General features: G+C 43.4%; 1 pseudogene; it reads right to left on the bottom strand.

Moving 5' to 3' along the window:
- The window catches only part of LOC107490098 (lupeol synthase-like), a 46,995-nt pseudogene that overhangs the window by 5,798 nt on the left and 22,051 nt on the right, over positions 1 to 19,146 (bottom strand).

Below are 19,146 nucleotides of genomic sequence, written 5' to 3'. Positions count from 1 at the left end.
GAGTAGGATTCCGGTATTGAATGACTGTGACGAGCTTCAAACTCCTGAAGGCTGGGCGTTAGTGACAGACGCAAAAGAATCAAGGGATTCTATTCCAACCTGATTGAGAACCGACAGATGATTAGCCGTGCTGTGACAGAGCTTCTTGGACCATTTTTATTGAGAGGATGGGATGTAGCTATCAACAAGGGTGATGCCTCCGGACGATTAGCCGTGCAGTGACAGCGCATAGGACCATTTTCCCGAGAGGATTAAAAGTAGCCATTGATGATGGTGATGCCCTACATACAGCTTGCCATGGAAAGGAGTAAGAAGGATTGAAGAAAGAGTGAGTAGTGAAGTAGAGTTTCAAGAGGAGCACAGCACCTCCATACGCCTATCTGAAATTTCCACTATTGATTTACATAAGTATTTCTATCCCTTTTTATTTTCTATTTATTTATTAATTTTCGAAACCCAAAACCTTTTAATCTGCCTAACTGAGATTTACAAGGTAACCATAGCTTGCTTCATACCAACAATCTCTGTGGGATCGACCCTTACTCACGTAAGGTATTACTTGGATGACCCAGTACACTTGCTGGTTAAGTTGAACGGAGTTGTGGAAAGAAAAAGCTTCTCTAACAGTACCTGGAATTCATGTATCACAATTTCGTCCACCACTAACTTAAGCATCAGAGTCCCTTGCAGGTACCCCCACCCTCCGGGGACGAAGGATCAGTACCGTTACCAGGTCCAGCACAGCCGGACACGTCAGCTCTGACCAGCACAGGAGATCTCGTCCGAGATCGACCTACAGTTTCAGGTAATCCTCGGAACGTTGGCGCCGTTGCTGGAGAACCTGGAAGTCATCCCATCACTTTGGCGAACAACCATGACAACGATCATAATTCAGACGTGGAGGATAGAACACCACATAAAAACGCGGACACTACCCCAGAGAATACTCTTCAGCCTAACAACAAAAAGAATTCAAACTCGGGAGCCATGGAGATACATCAAGACCGTCTAAAACAACTTGAGGAAGATACTCTACGTCAACGAGAGGCTGAAAAAGACTTACAGAAGGAAATAAGGCGACACTGGGAATTGGAGGACAAATTCCTAAAACTCGAAGCCGATCTCAAGACCAAAGCCAACCAATCCCCTCATGAGGACAACTCCCACAAGGAACAAGATCCATTTACCAAGGAGATCATGAAGACCAAAATCCCTAAAGACTTTAAAGCCCCAGATATGACACTATACGACAGCACTACGGATCCCGACCATCACCTCAGTAAACTTCAGAAGTAGAATGTACCTTACTGACGCCTCAGATGCAGTTCGTTGCAAAGCCTTTCCAACTACTTTAACAAAAACGGCAATGCGATGGTTCGACAATCTACCTCCTAGGTCCATCTCAAGTTTTGACGACTTAGCCAAGAAATTTTTGGCCAGATTTTCCATCCAAAAAGATAAGGCTAAGCGCGCTCCAAGTCTATTAGGAATCAGGCAAGGAGAATGGAAAACTCTCCGCAACTACGTGGAAAGACTCAACAAAACATGCTTAGACATACAGAACCTACCAACAGAGGCTGCCATTATGGGCCTCATCAATGGGTTGCGAAAGGGACCTTTTAGCCAATCTATATAAAAAAAGCACACCGCATCTCTGAACGAAGTACAAGAACGAGCAGAAAAATATATTAACATGGAGGAAAACTCTCGACTAGGAGAGACCTCAAAATCTGGATTCACCTCCCGGGATAAAGACAAAGAATTCAAAAAGAAGGAAGATCGACATAGAGAAAAAATAAAAAATATCACAATTACACCCCCCCTTTCGGGTGTCTCTCGTGGACGTCTATAGAGAAGTATGCAACACTGAAAGAATACCCCCAGCTCGAACACTCAAAGGCAAAAAAGGAGGAGAAAATCGGGCTGAATATTGTGAATACCATCGAATCTACGGACATTCCACCAATGAATATTTTGACTTAAAAAACGTCATCGAAAAACTAGTAAGAGAGGGGAAGCTAGATCGGTTTCTGGCCACCCGGAAAGATGAACAAAGAAAAAGAAGAAGGGAAGAAGATATCGGACGAACCGAGAAGTCACCCCGTACACCAGAAAGAAACGTCCACATGATACACGGCGGATTTGCGGGAGGAGGAGTCTCCAAATCATCTCGCAAAATATATCTTAAAGAGGTATAACGAAGGAAAGGAGGAAGCACCCGACATTCCCCCAATTACCTTCACCAAAGAAGATGCATCTGGTATAATCTTAGGACATGACGATCCCATGGTCATCACTGTTATACTGGCGAATGCAAACCTCCAACGCACACTGATAGACTAATGGAGTTCCACCGGCATCTTGTTCAATACTGCCTTCGACAAGCTCGGCTTAGAAGAAAAAGAACTCAGAGCATGTCCGAATAGCCTGTTCGGACTAGGAGACGCCCCGGTTCAACCACTGGGATACATCTCATTGCACACAACCTTTGGAAAGGGAAACCAGTCAAGAACACTCAAGATAGATTACATCGTGGTCAACGTAGGCTCAGCCTATAACGCCTTAATAGGCCCGACAACATTAAATCAGCTTGGTGTAATAGTCTCAACTCCACATTTATGCATGAAATTCCCAACCCCAGAAGGGATAGCTTCAATAAAAGCATATCAGAAGACGGCACGCCACTGTTACAATGAAAGTCTAAACCTCAGAAGCGGAGGAAAAGAATTCCACACAATCGAGCTCGGTGGAGTTCAGAGGCGGGAAGAACTCCGCCTACAACCTGAAGGTGAAATAGAGAAAATCCATATCAGGGATACCCCAGACCAAACGAACAATATCGGCACACTCCTAAAAGAAGCCATAAAAGAAGCACTTATACAGTTTCTACGAGATAATGTCGACCTTTTTGCGTGGATGGCCGCAGACATGCCAGGCATAGATCCCAAGCTAATGTGCCACAAGCTAGCAGTCTACCCAGGATCTCGGCTGGTGCAACAGAGGAGTAGAAAACTGGGACCAGAACGCTCTCAAGCTGTGGAAGAGCAGGTACAAGCTCTACTGGAGGCAGGTTTCATAAGAGAAGTCAAATACCCATTATGGCTTGCTAACGTCGTATTGGTTAAAAAATCAAACGGGAAGTGGCGAATGTGCACTGACTACACTGATCTCAACAAAGCTTGCCCAAAAGATCCTTATCCACTCCCCACCATCGACTTACTAGTCGACGCCTCCTCCGGATATAAATACCTCTCATTTATGGATGCATACTCGGGATACAACCAAATCTCAATGTACCCACCCGACCAATAGAAAACTTCATTCTTAACCCCAAAGGCAAACTACTGCTACATTGTCATGCCCTTCGATCTTAAAAATGCAGGAGCCACTTATCAAAGATTAATGAATAAAGTTTTTTCGGATTACATCGGAAAAATCATGGAAGCCTACGTGGACGACATGCTAGTAAAGACACGAAGTGAAGAGATGTTATTATCCGATCTGACCCAAGTATTCGACACTATAAGACGGCACGGTATGCGACTCAATCACACAAAATGCACCTTCGCAGTAGAAGCCAGTAAATTCTTGGGTTTCATGATCACACAGAGAGGAATCGAGGCAAACCCGGATAAATGTCGGGCCATACTCGACATGAAAAGTCTGACTTGTGTCAAAGAGGTACAACAACTCAACGGGAGGTTGGCAGCCTTGTCAAGAATCCTGGCCGGATCGGCAATAAGATCTCTCTCCTTCTACACCACTCTAAGGAAAGGAAAGGAGTTTGAATGGACAGCGAAGTGCGAGCAAGCCTTCCAAGATTTCAAAAGATTCCTGGGACAGCCACCTATACTAACTCGACCCCGGGAAGGAGAGCCACTCATAGTGTACCTCGCGGTCGAAAGTCGGGCGATAGCCTCAGCACTAGTCTGAGAAGACGAAAGTGGGCAACAGCCAGTATACTTCATCAGCAAAGCATTACAAGGATCTGAGATGAACTATCAGAAAATAGAAAAATTTGCTTACGCTCTCATACTAACATCACGACGACTTCACCCATACTTTCAAGCCCACACCATTAAAGTTCGGACCAACCATCCCATAAAAGAAATCTTACAGAAAATAGACCTGGCGGGCAGAATCTTGCAATGGGCAGTCAAGTTGTCCGAATTTGATCTTCAATACAAAGCTCGTACAGCCATCAAATCACAATACCTGGCTGACTTCATTGCGGAATTCATGAACATACCAGAAATCCCCACAGAATGGAATCTCTACGTGGACGGTTCCTCAAATAAAACGGGAAGTAGTGCGGATGTGATAATTGAAAGCGACCAGAGAACCCAAATCGAACTCTCCCTCAAATTTGGGTTCCCTGCCTCAAACAATCAAGCGGAATATGAGGCACTACTAGCTTGTTTGAAGCTGGCTAGGGAGGTTGGAGCTCAAAAATTTATCATCTTCAGCGACTCACAGGAAGTTACTTCACAAATAGCAGGAAGCTACCAAGCCAAAGACCCCACTATGAAAAAGTACTTGAACAAAACCAGGGAACAGCTCGGACAACTCGGAGAATATAAGATCCGTCACATACCTCGAGAACAGAATACCAGAGCTGACGCACTCTCAAAACTAGCCAGCACCAAACTAGGGGGCAACAATAGAAGCCTCATCCAAGAAATTCTATAAAATCCATCAATCTCAGAAGAAGAAAAAGTCATGACTATAAGAGGTCAGGATCAAGGATGGATGACTCCCATAATAAACTACCTCAAAACAGAAGCATTCCCCACAGAAGAAAAGGAGGCAAAGAGGTTGAAACGGGAGGCACAATACTACACTATCATAAATAATACTCTATACAAAAGATGGATTTCAATACCACTGCTAAAATGCGTGCCAACTTTCAACACAAAGGAAGTCCTAGAAGAGATACACAGTGGCATTTGTGGCAATCACCTCAGAGCGCAGGCACTTACCAAAAAAGTACTTCGGGCAGGAGCGCAGGCACTTACCAAAAAAGTACTTCGGGCAGGATTTTATTGGCCAACTCTACAAAAAGAAGCCATAGAATTTGTAAAGACATGTTCATCATGTCAGAAACATGCCAACTTTCACATCGCCCCGCCAGAGGAACTCATCAGCGTGACCTCACCTTGGCCATTCGCAAAATGGGGACTCGATCTTCTCGGACCCTTTCCTCAAAGATCAGGACAAGTCAAATTTCTCATAGTGGGAATAGACTACTTCACAAAATGGATTGAGGCAGAACCCCTAGCTAACGCTACTGCTCAAAGAAGTCAAAAATTCCTATATAGAAACATCGTCACAAGGTTTGGAGTTCCATACTCCATCACTACAGACAATGGCACTCAGTTCACAGATGCAGGCTTCAAAAAGCTAGCGGCCGACTTGAATATAAAACAATAATTCACCTCTGTTGAACACCCCCAAGCCAATGGACAAGCTGAAACTATCAAAAAAAGTCATATTAGTCGGGTTAAAACGGAGATTACAAGATGCAAAGGGAGCCTGGGCTGAAGAGCTCCTGCAAGTCCTATGGGCATATCGGACAACTCCACATTCCACCCCAAAGGAGTCACCTTTCCGATTAGCTTACGGAATGGAGGCAATGATCCCAGTGGAGGTCAAAGAAGGATCACTCAGAGTGATCCACTATACGAAGAAGCCAACTTCCAACTTTAAAGGGAAGAGCTCGACCTACTTCCAGAAATCCGAGAAAGAGCTTGGATAAGGGAAGAGGCATTGAAACGACGAATGGCTTCCAGATACAATCAAAAGGTAATACAGCGGGCCTTTGTTGAGGACGACCTTATCCTAGTCTGAAACGACACCGGAACAACTCGACCTGGAGAAGGAAAGCTGGCAGCAAACTGGAAAGGACCCTACCAAGTCATAAAAGTGCTGGGAAAGGGCTACTACAGGCTTTCCGAACTCGACGGGCGAGAGCTTCCTAAGTCATGGCATGCTTGCAACCTAAGAAGGTACTATAGCTAGGGATGATAAAGGACCTTGGATAAGGCGCACTCTTTTTCCTGAAAAGGTTTTTTAACGAGGCGCCAAGCCAAGACCTACAAATCACCCGACTTAGGAAATTAACCCCCGCATGTATATATTTGCATTTTTTTAATAAAATTTGTTCAGATTTGCTACAAACGCTCAAGCTGCATTATTCTGAAATATTCATCGTCCGATTATAAAGCTACAGATCGATAGAAAGTGAAAATCAAATTCACTACGTGATCGCGATAAAGACCAAAGATGAAAACTAAATTCATTAAAAGGTTGACCAAATGAGGGTTAAAACCCAAACTCTACAAAATTGGCAAAGATGAAAACAGAATAATGCAAGAAGATATAGAATGTGATCCATAGAAAGGACCTGACGAGGTCCTAATAAAATGGATTGCTATAAAATAACTTGAAGACTGGCCGGCATAAAGAAGTCAGACCAGCCACAACAACCAAAGTTATAAGTAAAGCCCTGGAAAGAGGTTTGGCCAGCCCTATAAAAGAGGATTACTATAACTTAGAAGAGTCCGGCATGTTGAAGTCGGACTCCCACGATAAAGTTACAAAGGTAATCCCTGAAAGAGACCTGAACAAGGTAAAAAAAAGAGGATTACCAAGTAACTCGACAGGGCCCGACGTGACAAAGTCAGCCTAAAATATAAAGTTACGAAGGTAATCCCTGAAAGAGACCTGAACAAGGTCCAAGAAAGAGGATTACCAAGTAACTCGACAAGGCCCGACATGACGAAAGTCGGCCCACAATATAAAGCTACAAAGGTAATCCCTGAAAGAGACCTGAACAAGGTCCAAGAAAGAGGATTACCAAGTAACTCGACAGGGCCCGACGTGACAAAGTCAGCCCAAAATATAAAGTTACAAAGGTAATCCCTAAAAGAGACCTAAACAAGGTCCAAGAAAGAGGATTACCAAGTAACTCGACAGGGCCCGACATGACAAAAGTCGGCCCACAATATAAAGCTACAAAGGTAATTCCTGAAAGAGACTTGAACAAAAGTCCAAGAAAGAGGATTACATAGTAACCCGACGTAGCCCGACGAGACGAAGCCAGCCCGAAACATAATCCTACAAAAGTAACCCCTAAAAAAAGGGGGTCACTAACAACTCTTCGGACAAAAACCGACATGAAGAAGTCGGCGACCTCAGCATTATAATTCCTAATGAAGACCTGAACAAAGTTCAAACAAAATGAATTGCTGAAAAATAGCATCAGGTAAAGGAATCAAGCTGATCATGTCAGACAGAGTTCCAACACTCCCAAAGCCTACGAAGATACCAAGACAAGTGCTGACAGACATGATATAAAAAAGTTATAATAATAGCCAGCTTCAGAGGCCACCAAATTCAGCCCACAAAGCCTGGAAATTACTTTGTTTATCCAAATAAAGTTGCTAAACTGGCAACTAAAAAAGTATCAAAAGTTAGCAAAATAAAGAGTTCAAAAGCCCACAAGCCGGGCTACCTACACAAGTAATTACAGAAATCAGTTAAACACCTGAAGGCTTCTCGGCAGCATCAGTATAGGGTGAAGGAGGGCGAGTCTGGAGAGGCACTGCGTCCACTGTCCCATCATCCCGATTCAATATCTGGCAATCCGGATCTAATTCGGGATGAGCAGGAGCTGAAGAAGCTGACGCAATAGAAACTTTGGCAATAGGCTCAGAGGGAGGCTCAACGTCGTCATCATCAGGATCATCAGGGACGATCTTGCCATCCTTCACAACATTATCCAAACTAAATAAGGCAAGGTCGACCTCCGGGGCAAGAACCTGAACCTGTTCCTTCAGGTTCTCATAAGCAGCAGTTACGCTGCCCACAAGGTGACCCTGGAGCTCAGAATAATCAACCCAGACTGACTCTAACTCCCCTCTGAGACACATCACTTCTCGGTAAGTCGTGATATAGCTATCTTTGTGCTTCAATACCGTATCCTTAGCCAACTGCACAGAGACCACCAAGGCAAGAGAGCTGGCCTTCTCCCCTTCCAGCTCCTTCTTCAATTTAGTCACCTCCGCTTCGAGCTCCTCGTTCAGACCCTTCATCTGATCGAACTCTCGCTTAGCTTCCTCCATAAAGGCTTTGGTAGCATGCAGAGGAAGATTTTGAGCAGTTCGATACAGAGCAGCTCCTATATGAGCCACCTTAACACTGCTTCGAGTTATAAAATCTAGGTGATGAAGGAAAGAAACATCATCCATGGAGAGGGCACCATAAGGAGCGATCTGCTGGTCGACAAAACCAATGGGGTCAAAATTCGGGGTATCCAGATTGAAAGGTTCAACGGTTCGAGGTCTTTTAGGAGGAGGGACGGCTGAAGAAGAAACCACAGCAGCAATAGAAGATTGTGGGTTATCTACTAAATAAACCCGAGGAGTAGGGATCATTCTCCTCGGGCCAGGAGTACTCAGCACAGACGGCTTCAATGGGACCTGAGAGGACCCTTCCCCATCTACTGGGCAGAGGTATTTTGAGCTGTAGTGGCTTTCCTCTCCTTTTTTAAGGCCTTCATTGCATCATTATTCTTTGCCATCTCTGAAAAATGAAAAATAACAGTTTTACATACTGGGAAGAAAGGAGAAAAGCAAAAAACAAGAAATAGTATACATCAAGTAATACCCAATATATCTCAGACGATGGAGGGGTCTCCCAAACATTTTTTGGTATCTAAATAAGGAGGTTCCCCATAAAGATCCTCCAAAACCATCACAAAGGCCTGTTCGACCTCATCAAGCATCTCCCACATATAACGGGATACTACTACATTCTGCTGCCAATATAAAGGGAAGGATGGCTCCCCATTCGCTTCCAAAAAAAAGGGGCGAGCTCCTTCAACAGCTCGAACCTTGAAAAAATAATTCTTGAAGTCCCTAAAGGACTCGTCATACATGGTAAAAACCTTATGTCCTTGTGCAGATCTAAAAGAAACCCACGAGGCTTTCTTTTTTGAAGAAATTTCGGGCTTAGTTAAAACAAACAAATAAAGGAAAAGAGTTTGAGAAGGGATAATATTTAGTTCTTGACAAAGAAGTTGAAAAATCTTAATAAAGCCCCAGAAGTTTGGATGAAGCTGGTACGGAGCTACATTACACGACCACAACAAATCGGTCTCAAACGAGGTAAAGGGAAAGGTGATGTCCAACTAGTTGAAGAAATAGTCATAAGCATAAAAGAAAAGGCACTTCCCCGGGGTCAGGACAGGGAAGCAAACCCTCTCCTCGGAGTCAGGTGCCACCTACTCACAATTATTCTCTTGATCTCTACTCTTACAGATATGGTGATGTTTCCTAAGCTCTGCACAGAATTCAGCATTGACCATAGAAACACACATCAAAACAAGGAGTCCAACCAATCGGACATACCCTCAGGAACCTTAGAGGACGTCTCTACAATATTTTTGCGAGAAGACATAGCCAACTAGTCCTACAAACAAGAAAAGGAGAGTAGATTACTAAAAACATCTCGGACGAAATCAAAACAACTCAGCCAGCACAGTCTAGCACAGTCCAAACACGGCACAAACAGCAAAAAGAAACCCCAGGACCCACACCAAGAAGGTCCAGGGGCATCCTTTGGAGGCAATCAGGGAACAAAGATTCAGGAAAATCTACAAGGCTAACGTCCCAACAAAAAACTCGCAACAAGAACAAAGAGAAACCCTTTCCCAGGAAGCAACACCCTAAAAAGAAAAACAAACGCAAAGAAGATCAAACGAGCCACCAAAAGAAAAAGTTCTTTTACGGAGCAATATCCATCAAAGAAAAGCAATCAACAGGACAAAAGCCATCAAAAGGAGCAACCTTTCTCAAAAACAACAGTTCAGAAATCAGCAGTAGCATACGAAGCCCTAAAAGAGCCAAACCAGGAAAATACACCCAGAAGCATACATAAGGTGAAAAGGAAAACCAGAAAACATGCATCACAGTGATAAACCGAGCGTGATAATATACAAAGATTCAAGCTTTCCAACATGCACTCAGTCAAAATCAAAACTTCAAGATCAAATACAGAGCATCAAAAATAGACGACGAAAGAAAAAGCAAAACCAACCTGGAGAAGAATGCGGAAGAAGGTTGAAGATGAAGAAGCCAGAAATTGCCGTCGAAAGCAAAAGAAAGCACTTACGATCGCCAAACAAACGTTGCAAGGAGAAATGCCAAAAAACGTAAGTTTTCAGATGAAAACAGAAGGAGAGAAGAAAAAGGGAAGTTATAGCAAAAAGCAAGAGAAGAAAAAAAACGTTTCTTGAGAGTGAAATTCAAAATAAAAACCAAAAGAAATGGAGCATCAAAAACCAATTAATGAGGGCATTAAAAACCCTCGCGTAGTCCCAAGGCCAGGACACTAAAGCGTGTGCTTTCAGAGGAAACGGAACAGAAACGTTCTGCATTCAAAAAGAGAACTCCACAAAGATAAAATCGACAAAATACTCGAGTTCGGTTTCACCCAAGAAGGATCGAAGTCCTAAAACTAAAGACTTGATCTCAAAAGGAAGACCGAGCTCGAGCAGGGGCACTATTCATACTCTGGGTCGAGCTGGCCGGCCCGGGATGTTATATCGACAAAGCGACCGACATCCTTAGGTTAGGACAATCCGACCTCTTCTGAAAGAGCTCGGCCAAACTACCAGGAAAGCCCAATAAAAGGCCCAAACAAAGGAACACGACCCGAATCCAAAGGCAGCCCAAGCCTATAGGGATGAAGGCGGTTCCCTTAAAGATAAGATGACCTCGCTCGAAGATAAAGATAAGATAAGATAACTAACTTATCTTATCTAAGGAAGGTCTCTCTACACCATTTTAAATACACTGGAGCACCCAGGTATAACTCATACTCTGATTCTACTCAATACCTACTTAATACCCTTGCTAACTTAAGCATCGGAGTCCCTTGCAGGTACCCCCCACCCTCCGGGGACGAAGGATCAATACCGTCACCATGTCTAGCACAGCCGAACATGCCAGCTCCGCCCAGCACAGGAGATCTTGTCCGAGATTGACCTACAGTTTTAGGTAACCCTTGGAACAGGAGTCTTCCAACTTGTAGTTTTAACCTTTTGTCTTCTTCTTTTCAAAGATGGTGAAGAAGGGCCCCAGTGCCTCCTACCAAAAGCTTCAAGATGCCAAGAGGAGGTCGCAGGCTCGGGTTGATGCCGCGAGAGCTGCTGGCGCTCCTCCTTCTCCTCCTCCTCCTCGTGATCTGGGAACCTCTTCTCGTTCCATTATGGTAACTTCTACCTCTGCTTCTTCTCTTCCTCCTCCGCCCCGACCTTCTCTTGAACTGAGAAGAAGAAGCGCAAGACCTCTTGGTCTGGCTCTTCTTCTGAGGATTCCACTTTTGATAGTCCCAAATTCGTTCAGAATCACATTTTTCTCCATACTCAAATTTTTATGGATGATGTTTTCATTCGAAACCATTTTAATATTATGGTTTAAGGGAGTGTGCACAAAACTCCTTGATATTTTGGACAAGACTCCCTTTAGCTCTTTGGGTTCTACCCAAAAGGTTGAGGAGTTGGAGGGGAGAATTGTCCTCTATCAAAGGGAAGAGAAGAGGCTCCAGGGAGAAGTTACCTAGTTGAAGGAGGAGATGCCCCGACTTCAAGAGAGGGAGAAGAAGTTGATAGCCCAGTGTGCTATGGCAGAGGGCCTGAAGGAGAAAGCGGAGCAAAATTATATTAGGGTCTTTTTGGAGAATATTGATCTTCAGCGGGAGCTGTAGAGAGGTCGTGAGACTTATCAGGATCTGGAGGACTCCATGACGGAGAGCTCAGAGGAGGCCTGGAGGATTTTTAAGAAACAGGTCGGGGTTATCGCTCCTGAGCTGGACCTTTCCCCTCTTGATCCTGATAAGATTGTTGTGAATGGACATTGTTTCTCCTCCCCCGACCTGAGACGGATTCTGAGCTGAAGACCCGTGGCCAAAGAATTGTAGAATCTCCTCCTCAAGAGGATCAACAAGAGGAATCTCAGCTGACGTCTTCATATGCTCCGACCTCTCTTCCTTCTAGTGATGACAATCCTTCTTCTATTTGATTTGAGCTATTTAGGGCCAGCTTGTGGGCCCCTTTGAATAATTTTATCTTTTTATTGTTGTTGTGGTTTGCTGACTCTTCTGACCTTTTGGCCATAAACAAAAATTTAATTTTTTCTTTTTCAAAATTACCTTTTTTTAGATAAGGGTTTTTTAAGATATTTAGTGCGTGCATGCTTTTCATTGTGATTTTTAGGTTTTTATGGGAACCCTTTTATGGTATGACTTTGCAGGCCGTTTTCAGTCTAAGTTGTTTTGATTTTTCAAAGATAGCTACTGCCTTCATTCTTTTGATGGATTTTCTTTATCTCTTTTTCGTATTCCTCCACAATTCAAATTTTTTCATTTGAATTGTTCATAACTTAGGTTATTTTCGTGATGAATTTCAATTCTTCTTGGTTTTTCTGACTTGTTGGTCGTAATGTTTTTGAGTTATCATGATCTGCTTTTATAACCTCTTTAGACCGACTTGTACCTCGTTGTTTTATCCTGACGACCGCTTAGGTCGGTCATGGGATTTTCACATTTTTTCGAGCTTAAGTCGGCGCATTTCTTAGAATAATAACAATGATCGAATTTATAAAGAGATGTAATGAAATAAATCTTTGTTTATTAACGAAGATACTTTCTGCTACTAGGGAAATTTGGAAGGTTTATTTTCCCCTAGCCTCACTTTGATACCTCGTTAAAACCCCCTTTAGGAAAACCCTTTCTTTGGAAAAAAAACCATGAAGTCGAGAAAAAGAGTACATTATGGAGTGAAGTTTGCTTTTAGCTATAATACCTTTTCATGTTACAAACATGCCATGACCTAGGTAATTCGGTGCCGCCCAAGTCGGTCACCTTGTAGTAGCCCTTTCCTAAGACTTCAACAATTTTATATGGATATTTCCAATTAGTAGCGAGCTTTCCATCCCCAGACTTCTTAACTCCAATGTCATTTTTGATCAAGACTAAGTCGTCTGTGGTAAAGCTTCTTCGAATGACTTTCTTGTTGTATCTATTTGTCATCCTTTGTTTCATCACTGCTTCTCTTATCTGGGCTTGTTCTCGGACTTCAGGGAGTAGCTCGAGCTCTTCTTTGTTCCCATGTAAGTTGCCAACATTGTCGTACAAGCTCACTCTTGGACTTTGCTCGTTGATTTCAACTGGTATCATGGCTTCTATGCCATAAGCAAGTCGGAAGGGTGTTTTTCCTGTGGCAAACTGAGGTGTAGCCCGATAAGCCCATAGTACTTGAGAGAGTTCTTCATCCCAGGCTCTCTTTGCCTCTTGCAACCTTTTCTTTAACCCAACCAGTATAACCTTATTAACTGCCTCAGCTTGTGGGTGCTCTACCGAGGTGAACTGGTGCTTGATCTTCATACTGGCTACTAGGTTTCTGAAGGTAGAGTCAGTGAACTGAGTGCCATTATCAGTGGTGATGGAGTGGGGGACCCCATACCTTGTGATAATATTCTAGTAGAGGAATCTCCGACTTCTTTGGGCTGTAATGGTGGCTAATGGTTCTACTTTAATCCACTTTATGAAGTAGTCTACTCCCACTATTAGATACTTTACTTGTCCAGGCGCTTGGAGAAAGGGTCCCAATAGCTCCAATCCCCATTTTGCAAAAGGCCATGGAAAAGTTATGCTAATGAGCTCCTCGGGGGGAGCGACATGGAAGTTTGCATCCATTTGGCATGGCTGACACTTCTTTACGAATTCGGTGGCAAGGTCGGCCAGTAGAACCTGCCTCGTATGACTTTCCTAGTCAAGGACCTCGCTCCGAGATGGTTCCCACAGATACCATTATGGACCTCTTCTAAGACTTCTGTTGTCCTTGAAGTCGGGACGCACTTTAACAATGGTGTAGATATCCCTCTTTTATAGAAAATATTTTTTTACCAAAGTGTAGTTTTGTACTTCTCTCCGGATTTTGTTGGCCTCTTTTTCCTTTTTGGATAGGATGTCAAATTTCATGTATTTGATTAATGGGTTCATCCATTCGAGGTCTAATCTGGATACTTCAAGGACGTCTTGTCTACCCTCTATTTTTGTAACTGAGGGTTCTTGGAGAGTTTCTTGGATTAGGTTTCTATTATTCCCTTCTGGCTTGGTACTTGCTAGTTTAGAGAGGGCGTCTGCTCTGTTGTTAAGGTCCCAAGTTATGTGTTTGACCTCGGTCTCTGAAAAATGCCTAAGGCTCCAAGATTTTGTCTAAGTATCTTTTCATGTTGGGGTCTTTGGCCTGATACTCTCCATTTATTTGAGAAGTCACCACCTGAGAGTCGCTGAACACGACTACTTTGGCCACTCTGACTTCCTCGGCCAGTTTTAACCCTGCAATTAAGGCTTCATACTCTGCCTGGTTGTTAAAAGCTGGAAATTCAAATTTGGGGGAGACTTCTACTTGGGTTCCCTCTTGGTTGACTAATATTATGCCTGCACCGCTTCCGACTTTGTTGGATGATCCATCTATGTATAGCTCCCATGTAGTAGAGGCTTCCTCTTGATCTCCTGCATATTCTGCCACGAAGTCGGTGAGGCATTGGGCTTTAATTGCTGTTTGAGTTTTGTACTTAAGGTCGAACTCGGATAGCTCTATGGCCCATTGAACCATTCTCCCTGCAATATCCGTTTTCTGAAGGATTTGCTTCATGGGCTGGTTCGTTCGAACTCTTATTGTGTGTGCTTGAAAATAAGGTCATAGCCTTCGAGAGGCTACTATTAAGGCATACACATACTTCTCATGTTTTTTATACCTTAATTCAGGGCCTTGTAGAACTTTGCTGGTGAAGTACACAGGATGCTGCCCGACCTCGTCTTCCCGTATTAGAGTTGATGCTACAGCTTTGTCGGCTATAGACAAATACAAGACCAGTTCTTCCCCGAATTTAGGTCAGGTCAGTATGGGAGGTTGGCTTAAAAACCTTTTGAACTTCTTGAATGCTTCTTCACACTCAGGAATCCATTTGAGCTGGCATCCTTTTCTTAGTAGGGAGAATAGTGGTAGGGATCTTAACACTGATCCTGCCAAGAACCTGGAGAGAGCTGCAAGCCGGCCATTCAATTGCTGGACCTCCCTTAAGCAAGTCGGGCTTTTCAACCTCATCCCATGCATCCTAATGGTGTTGAAGACGTGCGAGAGGTCATTCAAGAGGTCTGCCTCATCCTTGGTTTTTACTAGCATGTCGTCTACATACACTTCCATTAGACTCCCAAGGTGAGGTGCGAACACCTTATTCATCAGCCTTTGATATGTGGCTCCTGTATTCTTTAATCCAAAAGGCATGACCACATAGCAATAGTTTGCTCTTGACGTGATGAAAGATGTCTTTTCTTGATCCGGCTTATACATCAAAATTTGATTATATCCCGAGTACGCGTCCATGAACGACAAGTACTGATACCCTGAGCTGCAGTCTACTAAGGTATCAATGTTTGGAAATGGATATGGGTCTTTAGGACACGCCTTATCACGTTGGTGTAATCGACGCACATCTTCCACTTGCCGTTTTACTTTTTCTTTAGCACCACATTTGCCAGCCACGCTGGATATTTAACCTCTTTGATTAAGTTGGCTTCTAGGAGGACTTGTACTTGCTCTTCCACCACTTGGGCCCGTTCAGGCCCGAGCTTCCGTCTTCTTTGCTAAACAGGTCGAGACCCAGGGTATACTAACAGTCTATGTGACATGAGTTTGGGATCTATCCCTGGCATGTTGGAGGCTTTCTAGGCAAAAAGGTCAAAATTCTCTTGTAGGAGCCTTATAAGCTTCTGCTTCAAATCTTCTTTCAGGTTGGCTCCTATGTTGGTGTTTTTTTCTTCCTCTTTTCAGACCTGTACCTCTTCAGCTTTTCCCCCGGGTTGTGGTCACAACTCTTGTTTAGCTCTGATCCCTCCAAGCTCAATTGTGTGCACCTCCTTGCCCTTTCCTCTCAGGTTCAGGCTTTTATTGTAGTATTTTCTTGCTGCTTCTGATCTCCCCTAATGGTTGCAATTTCCTCTGGTATTGGGAATTTCATGCAAAGGTGGGGGTGGACACCACTGCTCTGAGTCGATTTTATGGTTGTTCTGCCTATTAGAGCATTGTAGGATGAACCCACACCGACGACTATAAAGTCGATGCTCAGAGTTTTGGACTTCGCCCCTTTTCCAAAAGTTGTGTGTAGGGGTATGAACCTTAGTGGCTTTATTGGTGTATCCCCCAGCCCATATAAGGTATCAAGGTAAGCTCTGAATTCCTTTTCATCTAATCCCAGCTTATCAAATGCTGGCTTGAACAGGATATCGGCCGAGCTCCCTTGATCTACCAGGATTCTGTGTAGATGGGCATTGGCAACGATCATAGTGATCGCCACCGGATCGTCATGTCCGGGAATGATTCCTTGCCCATCTTTTTTAGTGAAAGAGATGGTCAGAAGGTTGGGAACTTCGCCTCCGATCTGGTAAACTTCCTTCAGGTGCCTCTTGCGAGATGATTTTGTGAGGCCACCTCCAGCAAACCCTCCTGAGATCAGGTGTATATGTCTTTCTGGGGTCTGTGCTGGCGGGTCTCTTCGGTCCTCGTCATTTCGCTTCCTCTTGCCATGATGGTCCAACCTTTCCATGAGATATCTATCAAGTGGACCTTCTCTGGCCAACTTTTCTATCACATTTTTTTAGGTCATAACATTCATTTGTTGAGTGACCATATAGTTTATGGTACTCACAGTAGTCGCCACGACTTCCTCCCTTTTTATTTTTGATGGGCCTAGGGGGAGGTAGTCTTTCAGTATGACAAATTTCTTTGTAGACATCAACTAAGGAAGCTCGTCGAGTAGTATAGGATTGATATCTGCTTGGCCTTTCAGGGCCGACTTCCTCCTTTTTCTTAGGTTCTCTCTCTTTCTCTTTTGACGAGTGAGAGTGCCTAGGTCACCAGCTTGGTTCTCTCAACCTGGCATTTTCTTCCATGTTGATGTACTTCTCGGCTCTTTCATGTACATCACTTAGTGAAGTTGGGTTCCTTTTCAAGATGGACTGGGAGAACAGACCTTCTCGGAGTCCATTTACTAGGCCCATAATCATTGCCTCCGTGGGCAGGTCTTGGATTTTTAAACACGCTTTGTTGAACCTTTCCATGTAGTCTCTCAAAGGTTCTCCGATCTCTTATTTTACCCTCAGGAGGCTTGGTGCGTGCTTCACTTTGTCCTTTTGGATGGAGAATCGCATCAGGAACTTTCGCGAGAGGTCGTCGAAGCTAGTGACCGACCTTTGAGGGAGACTATTGAACCACTTCATCGTTGCTTTCGTCAAGGTAGTCGGGAAAGCCTTACAGTAAGTAGCATCAGAAGCTTCGGCCAAATACATTCGACTTTTAAAATTGCTTAAGTGATGCTTTGGGTCAGTAGTTCCATCGTAGAGGTCTATGTCAGGGCTTTTGAAGTTCCTTGTAACTTTTGTCCTCATTATGTCCTCACTAAACGAGTCTTCTCCTCCCAAGGGAGAGTCTTCTCGGTCACTGCGAGAGTTTCGACCTCGGAGAGTAGACTCTAGTCTTAGGAGTTTTTCTTCAAGCTCCTTTCGTCGCTTGATCTTGCTTCTCAAATTTCTCTCCGCCTCTCGTGTCGCTCCAATTCTTGTTCCAACTCCTCCAGTCGTCCCTGGTGGCCGTGGAACAATCCCAAGAAATCAGTTGTATGGGGTTGTCTTTCTTTTCTTGATTCATGCCCCTCAGAGGAGTTTCCCTTTGGGTCTTTCACCCCTGAGGTTCCTTCTTTGTGCTGGTTAGTCACCCCTTTGTAAGTGACTATCACTCTATCATTATTACCAGCATCCTGATTCTCTTGCTCAGAATCAGACACTGTGTTTCCATCCTCATTAAAATTGTCTGAAGGAGGCGGTCTCCGATTTGGTTTGGGTCTGGGAGCTGCCGTCCGACTTGTACGTATGATGAGATGGGGGTGGTACCTGCAAAGACACTCCGATGCCTAAGTTAGCTAGGGGTTTAGCAGTTTTAGAGAGTATTGGACCTTAGAGATACCTGAGGGGTGTCAGTATATTTATAGTGGTGATCCAATAACCACCGTTGGAGTAGTTTCACCTTTTAAGGAGGATAACTGTCCTTTTATCTTAGGGAAGTTGCGATATGGCTCCTGCAAGTGAGTTGAGAGATTTTAAGGGCAGTTACTTATTTGAAAAAGTGTTATCTACCAGCTATCTTTCGAGCCCGACTTCTTTGAAGTGGGATCTGTGTTGAATCCGACCTCCTCTGAGGAGGTCGGTGGGAAATGAAGGCCAATCTTTGAATTAGGCCTTTTGGTGTGTTTGGACCTGGGCCCTAACGATGGGCCAAAGTATGAACAAGTACAAAATCATTAAGCCGGGTCACTTCGTCATTTAGTTTTTATTAAAGCTATGAATTGACATAAATCAAATTAGTTATTTACTCTTGAATGAGGTATAAAATTTGAGTATTAGTTAAGGAATTTATTGAAATTAATAATGAGAGAAGCTCTAAATTTTTTTTGTTCAACCAGAAATTCTAATAAAAGTATAAAACTAAAATTTTACAATATAAATTCATGTATTTTACTTAGATTCAAAATATAGTTAAAAATAAAAAAATAACATGCAGTTTAAGAAAGGGGGAATACTTGTAGAGAGAGAATAACATTCACGGCATCATAAAATCTCTGGGTTTCCATTTTTACCCCAACCAATTCAGTTGGCATTTTGGACAATATGCCAGAGCAACCTATATATATATAAAAATAGGATGACAAATTCAATAGCAAATGTGAACATTATATGACACCAAAAACTAAATGTGGACATTATATGTAGTGTACATATATTATGAGATTTGAAAAAAAAAAGAAGAAGATAAAGATCATCAGATTTATTTGATAGAATATGGGTGAACCTTTAGTCCTTCCGCTATGCAATCAGAGACTTGCCAACCTTGATCAAGAATTGAGAATGTCCATGCCCCTTTTGAGATGGAGTAGAGTACCAACCCGATCCCTGTCCAATTTCTTAAATGCCAAGACTACCCTTAACCAAAAACACATTCCATTACGGTACCTGATCCTGTACTCT

Source organism: Arachis duranensis, chromosome 5, assembly GCF_000817695.3.
Source record: "Arachis duranensis cultivar V14167 chromosome 5, aradu.V14167.gnm2.J7QH, whole genome shotgun sequence".
Classification (NCBI taxonomy): Eukaryota; Viridiplantae; Streptophyta; class Magnoliopsida; order Fabales; family Fabaceae; genus Arachis; species Arachis duranensis.
This window is presented reverse-complemented; position numbering and strand designations above follow the sequence as displayed.